Here is a 7,120-nt window from a genome sequence, read left to right on the forward strand (position 1 = left end):
AACATAAATAGTGTCATTAAATAACGATAAAGGGATCAATTCAACAAGAAGATATAAAAATGCTAAACATATATGCACCTAATACCAGAGCTCCCTGACTCATGAAACAAATACTACCAAATCTAAGAACTCAATTAAACAGCTACTTAATAATAGTGGGGGATTTCAACATTCTACTAACAGAACTAGGCAAATCATTGAGGCAGAAAAGAAACAAAGAAACACTGGACTTAAATGGGACTGTAGAACAATGGACCTAACAAACATTTACAGAACATTTTACCAAAGAACTACAAAATATACATTCTTCTCATTAGCACAAGGAACATTTCCAAGATACACCATATTTTAGGCCACAAAAAAAATCTCAGCAAATTTTTAAAATATCAAAATCATGCCATGTATCTTCTCAGACCACAGTGGCATAAAACTAGAAATCAATTCCAAGAAGAACTCTCAGAACTATACAAATACTTGGAAATTAAACAAGTTGCTGCTGAACAGCCTTTTGGTCAATGACAAAATCAAGATAAAAATTTTAAAAAATTAATTGAATGACAATGGTGACACAAGCTACCTAAATCTCTGGGGTACAGCAAAAACAGTGTGTGGGGGGGGGGGTAAGTACATGCCACTAAATGCCTACACCAAAAAGACAGGAAAATCACAAATTCACAACCTAATGTCACTCCTCATAGAACTAGAAAAACAAGAACAATTTTTAGCAAGAGAAAAGAACTAACAAAGATCAGAGCAGAACTAAATTAATACCAAAAAAATAATACAAAGGATCAATGAAACGAAAATTTGGTTCTTTGAAAAGATAAACAAAATTGACAAACTACTGGCTAGACTAACCAAGAAAAGAAGAGAGAGAATTCAAATAAGCTCAATCAGAAATGAGAAAGAAGACACTACAACTGATACCACAGAAATAATAAATATCATCTGAGACTACTATGAATACCTTTATGCACATAAACTAGAAAATCTAGAAGGAAATGGGTAAATTTTTTAAAATGCACAGCCTTTCAAGCTTGAATCAGGAAGAAATAGAAATCCTGAACAGACCAATAATGAGTAGCAAGATTGAATCAGTAATAAAAAATCTCCCAACACCAAAAAGTCTAGGATCAGACAGATTCACAGCTGAGTTCCACAAAGAAAAACTGGTATTTATCCTGTTGAAACTGTTCCATAACATAAAGAAGCAGGATATCCTCCCTAACTCATTCTGTGAAGCCAGTATCATGCTGATACCAAAGCCAGAAAAGGATACAACAAAAAAAGAAAACTACAAAATAATATCCCTCATGAACATAGATGCAAAAACCCTCAAGAAAATACTAGCAGAAAGAATCCAACAGCACAATAAATAAATAATCATGATCATGTGGTTTTCATCCCAGGGATCCAAGGATGGTTCAATATATGCAAATCAATAAATGTGATTCACCACATAAACAGAAGCAAAAACAAAAACCATTTGATCCTCTCAATAAAAACAGAAAAAAAATTCATAAAATCCACACCTTCAGGATAAAAACTCTTAACAAACCAGGCACAGAAGAATTATATCTCAAAATAATGAAAGCCATATATGGCAAATCCACAGCCAACATCATCCTAAATGGGATAAAGCAGAAATCATTCCCCGTAAGGACTGGAATAAGACAAGGATGTACACTTTCACTACTTCTGTTCAACACAGTACTGGAAGTCCTAACCAGAGCAATCAGGTAACAGAAAGAAATAAAGGGCATCCAAATCAGAAAAGAGGATTTCAAACTATCCCTCTTTGCCAATGATATTATCTTATATCTGAAAATCCTAAACACTCCTCCAAAAGATTCCTAAAAATAATAAATAAATTCAATAAAGACTCAGATTACAAAATTAATGTACACAAATCAGTAGCATTTCTATATGCTAATAACAACCAAGCTGAGAATCAAATCAAGAACTCAATGCAATTTATAATAGCTGCAAAAAAAATAAAATACCTAGGAATATACTTAACTAGGAATATGAAATATCTCTACAAGGAAAACTTCAAAACACTGATGAAAGAAATCATTGATGACACCAACAAATGGAAAACATCCTATACTCATGGATTGGAAGAATCAATATTGTTAAAATGTTGATTTGGTCCAAAGTGATTTACAGGTTCAGTGCAATCCCCATCAAACCACCAACATCATTTTTCACAGAATTACAAAATAAAATGCAGAGAGAAAGGAATGCTTATACACACTGTTGGTGGGACTACAAATTAGTACAACCTCTATGGAAAACAGTATGGAGATTCCTCAAAGAACTAAAAGTAGACCTCCCATTTGATACTGGGGCAATCTCACTCCTGGGTATTTACCCAAAGGAAAAGAAGTCTTTTTATCAAAAAGACAGCTGCACTTGAATTTTTATTGCAGCACAATTCAAATTGCAAAGATGTGGAATCAATCCAAGTGCCCATCAATTCATGAATGGATTAACAAAATGTGGTATATGTATACCACGGAATACTACAGAACGATGACTTAAGGTCTTTTGCAACAATTTGGACAAAACTGGAGACCATTATCCTAAGTGAATTATCTAAAGAATGGAAAAAAAAAACAAACACCACATGTACTCACTATTAAACTGTAACTAACCAATGAGCACATATGTGAATAGAGGGAAATAAAACCCAGTGGAAATCAAGGACGGAGAAGGGAGGAAGGGGATGGGCAAAAACCCACCTAATGCATACAATGAACACTATCTGGGTGATGGGCACATTTATAACCCTGACTCAAGCATAACAAAATTGATGCGTGTAACCAAAAACATTTGTACCACTGTAATGTTTTGAAATTTTAAAAAATTCTAAATTTCATAAGGAATCAAAAAAGAGCCAAATAGCCAAAGCCTAAGCAAATAAAAAAATCTGGAGGCATCACATTACCTGGCTTCAAATTATACTGCAAGTCTATTGTAATCAAAACAGCATGGTACTGGTATAAAAGTAGACACATAGATCAATGGAACAGAATAGAAAACCCAAATATCAAACCATACACCTACAGCCAAGTGATCTTTGATAATTCAGACAAAAAGATACACTGGGGAAGGAATGCCCTATCCAATAAATGGTTCTGGGAAAATTGGAGAGCCACCTGCAGAAGAATGAAACTTGATCCCTACCTCTCACTACACACAAAAATTAACTCAAAATGCATTAAGGACTTAAATGTAAGATCTGACACCATAAAAATTCTAGAAGAAAGCTTAGGAAAAACTCTTCTGGACATCGGGCTAGGCAAAGAAGTTATGATTAAGACCCCAAAAGCAAATACATCAAAAACAAAAATAAATAAAAGGTACTTAATTAAGCTAAAAAGCTTCTGCAAAAGAAATAACCAACAGATTATATAGACAACCCATAACATAGGAGAAAGTATTCACAAACTATACATACAACAAAGGACTAATATCCAGAATCTATGAGGAACTCAAAAAAGTCAGCAAGAAAAAAATAAATAACCCCATTAAAAAGTGGGCAAAAAACATGAACAGACATTTTTTAAAAGAGGACATACAAGTGGCCAACAAACACATGAAAAAACACTCATCATCACTAATCATTAGGGAAATACAAATTAAAACCACAATGAGATACCACCTTATCCCTGACTGAATGGCCATTATGAATAAATCAAAAAATAATAAATGTTGGCACAGATGCAACAAAAAGGAAATGTTTATACACTGTTGGTGGGAATGTAAATTAGTACAACCTCTGTGGAAAGCATTATGAAGATTCCTCTAAGAACAAAAAGATGGCCTACTATTCAATCCAGCAATCCCACTACTGGGTGCCCAAAAGAAAAGAAGTCATTATATTAAAAAAAAAAAAAAAAAAAATACACATGTATGTTTATCATAGTACAAGTCACAAATGCAAAGATATGGAATCAACCTAAATGCTTATCAACTAATGAGTGTATAAAGAAAATGTAGTGTGTATATATATATATATATATGTGTGTGTGTATATATATATATATATATATATGTCATAGGATAGTACTCAGCCATAGAAAAGAATAAAATAACATTTTTTGCAGCAACTTGGTTGGAACTGGTAGCCATTATCACCATTATCTTAAGTGAGATATCTCAGGAATGGAAAAGCAAATATCACATGTATTTACTTATATGTGGGAGCTAAGCTATGGGTACACATGTTCATACAGAGTGGTATAATAGCCTTTGGAGATTCAGAATGGGGGGAGGGTGAGAGGGGGATGAGGGATCAAAAATTACCTATCAGATACAATGTATTCAGGTGACGGCTACACTAAAAGCCCTGAATTAGCCACCATGTGTTACATCCTATTCATCAATAAACCACTTTTATCTTCTAAATCTATTAAAATTAAAACAAACAAACAAAAACAGAATATGGTTAAAATAGAATAAAATACAGCAAAATTTTAAGATTTGATCATGCTAGGGAGCTCAGTGGTGAATACATGTGTGCTGATTTGGTTATCCTTTATGCTTTTAAAGGAAAACAAAAATATTTCACCCAAAAATATATTTCTTCTACATATTTTGAGCTGGCTATTCAGAAAGCCTGCAAACACAAGAATAGCCCTGCAGAGAGAGCTGTCTTTTGTAAGATTTGCATCTGTAGAGGAAATAAAGTAAAGTAAACAACAGATGCAAACAGGCCCTCTCCGAAGCCCTACTTGTCCATATCTGGGAAAGGTTAACTGAGTGTCTGACATCTTTAAAGATGTGACAGAGAAACATTTACCACGGGCTCTCACCTATTTTTTCTGATGGCTGCTACCTGTGAGGTTTCATGTGCATAACAAGACCACCTTTGTCCCATGCTTTCCTCTTCCTTCCCTCCCACAACATGTCTTGTCACCATAATCTATCTTGCCATGCTCCAAGCCCCTGTTCTTTCTGCAAACTCAAGGCAGTATAGAAGTGTCAACTATCTGAACAATTTCTTGGAATTTTTCATATTTTTATGACTTCCATGCCCTTAGATATGTTAATAAATTTGTTTGTAAAAAATTATAATTTTTTTCCAGTTAATCTGTCATCCCACTGTTTTATAGACTCAGATTATTGAACGTTCAGGGGAAAAATTCAACCTTCCCTATGGTTTTGGCACTGTGATCAGAATAACAAATCACTGTTTATTCCAGAGCCGAGGGATGAAATCTTGGAACAATGGACAAAAAGCTGGCAAAGAAACATAAGAATTTTTTACCAAGTCATTTCTCCCAGATCTCTGCCTGTGGCACCGGTAGAATGAGGGAGGTGAGGAAAGAATATAAGTTCCTCAACACTGGCTTTTTTTAATTTATATTTATAAATATTATATAGAAATATCTATCTACTTTTACAAAAGCCTACAGCAGCCTACAACACCCAGTATTCCCAGGCAGTCTCCCATCCAAGTACTAACCAGGCCCGACCCTGCTTAGCTTCTGAGATCAGATCTGGCATGTTCATGGTGGTATGGCTGTAGATAACATTGGCTTTTAATATTTAATAGAACTCAGGCAGGTTTCTTTTGAACTTAGAGATATGGGTCTAAGCGAGGAAATGGAAAGAAATACAAAGCCCAAAGTGTATTCTTAAATAGATCCTTTTGCATAGATGGTCATAAGTCACCAGACTGGTTTAAACTGTTTAAAGCTACCTTAATTGTCTTACTGCACTCATTAGCTAATTATAATACTAAAGTACTGATCTAATGGGAAGTACTGTATATGCTTAACCTGTATCATACATAAATATGTGATGATGCAGAGAAAGAACTCTGCATCTTTTCTCAGAAAGGAATTTAAGTCTCCATAAACAGGCAGGCAACAGGGATCTTAGTCTCCAAACTCATGCCGATAGCCAGGAATGAATGCCCACAGGATTCCTGTCTTGACTAGGAATGCAAGCCCTGTGTAAGTAACCTCTAATAAGCTAATCTAAGTCACCAAACCGGATTTCTCTGTGTCATTCTTTGGTCTTTCAGCACCATCTCAGTTTTGAGGGTGGTTTTTCTATACTGTCCCAGGATTTGCCTGAAACAGAGGTATGAGTCTTTATCTTTTTCCCTTTCCAAATTGGATTAACAGTAAAGTATGTGAAGTAGTTCACTTATGAAATAAATAAATTGGTTATATCTAAAAGAAAACTTTTTAGAGAACTCTGATCTTAAACAGCTATCTTATTTGTACCTATGAAAAGAAACAAAAGGAATATAGCCTTAGAAATGCCCTTGGCAAGATTTAAAAAAAAAAAAGCATAGATCAGATTTAAAACCAAGTTAAAACCCTTTGTATGCTCAAGCTGCCTGTTTGGGATCCCCTGTGGGATTTGCAAAGAAGGGTAGTCTAGTAGTTAAGATTCTGGACTTTCACTGCCTCAGCCTAGGTCAGATTCTCACTCAGTGAACCAGCCCCCTGGAGACGTAAGTCCTTTAACTCAAAAGGAAAAAAAAAAAAAGAAACACTTCTTTAAAAATTGGTTTGATATTTATGTGACTCTTGACTTTTGGCAGTATCCATGTGTTATTGCTCCTTTTCCCTTTCATGGGCAGCTTTTGATTTCTTGTCGTACCAACTTTTTGTCTCTTTTAATCTTACATCTATGGGGCACACAACTGCTGGACCTTTGTGTACAGATGGTCAGCTGAGAAGCTGAGACCCGAGAGAATATGGCTGGACCAAAATGCAGGTTTTACCCCATTTGCAACTAACAAAACTTTACTTTCTTTTTCTTTTTTTTTTATTTTTTTTGAGACAATGTCTAACTCTGTTGCCCAGGCTAGAGTGCCGTGGCATCAGCCTAGCTCACAGCAACCTCAAACTCCTGGGCTCAAGTGATCCTCCTGCCTCAGCCTCCTGAGTAGCTGGGACTACAGGCATGCGCCACCATGCCCGGCTAATTTTTTCTATACATATATATATTTAGTTGTCCAGCTAATTTCTTTCTATTTTTAATAGAGGCAGGGTCTTGCTCTTGCTCAGGCTGGTCTCGAACTCCTAAGCTCAAACGATCCACCTCCTCGGCCTCCCAGAGTACTAGGATTACAGGCGTGAGCCACTGTGCCCAG

The 7,120-nt window shown here is 35.5% G+C and overlaps 1 pseudogene; it reads right to left on the reverse strand.

Annotated features, from left to right (window-relative positions):
• Positions 1-5,424: 5,424 nt before the first annotated feature.
• On the reverse strand, positions 5,425-5,538 carry LOC123631172 (annotated as a pseudogene).
• Between the last annotated feature and the right edge of the window lie 1,582 nt (positions 5,539-7,120).

The sequence above is a fragment of the Lemur catta genome, chromosome 1 (genome assembly GCF_020740605.2).
Source record: "Lemur catta isolate mLemCat1 chromosome 1, mLemCat1.pri, whole genome shotgun sequence".
NCBI lineage: Eukaryota > Metazoa > Chordata > Mammalia > Primates > Lemuridae > Lemur > Lemur catta.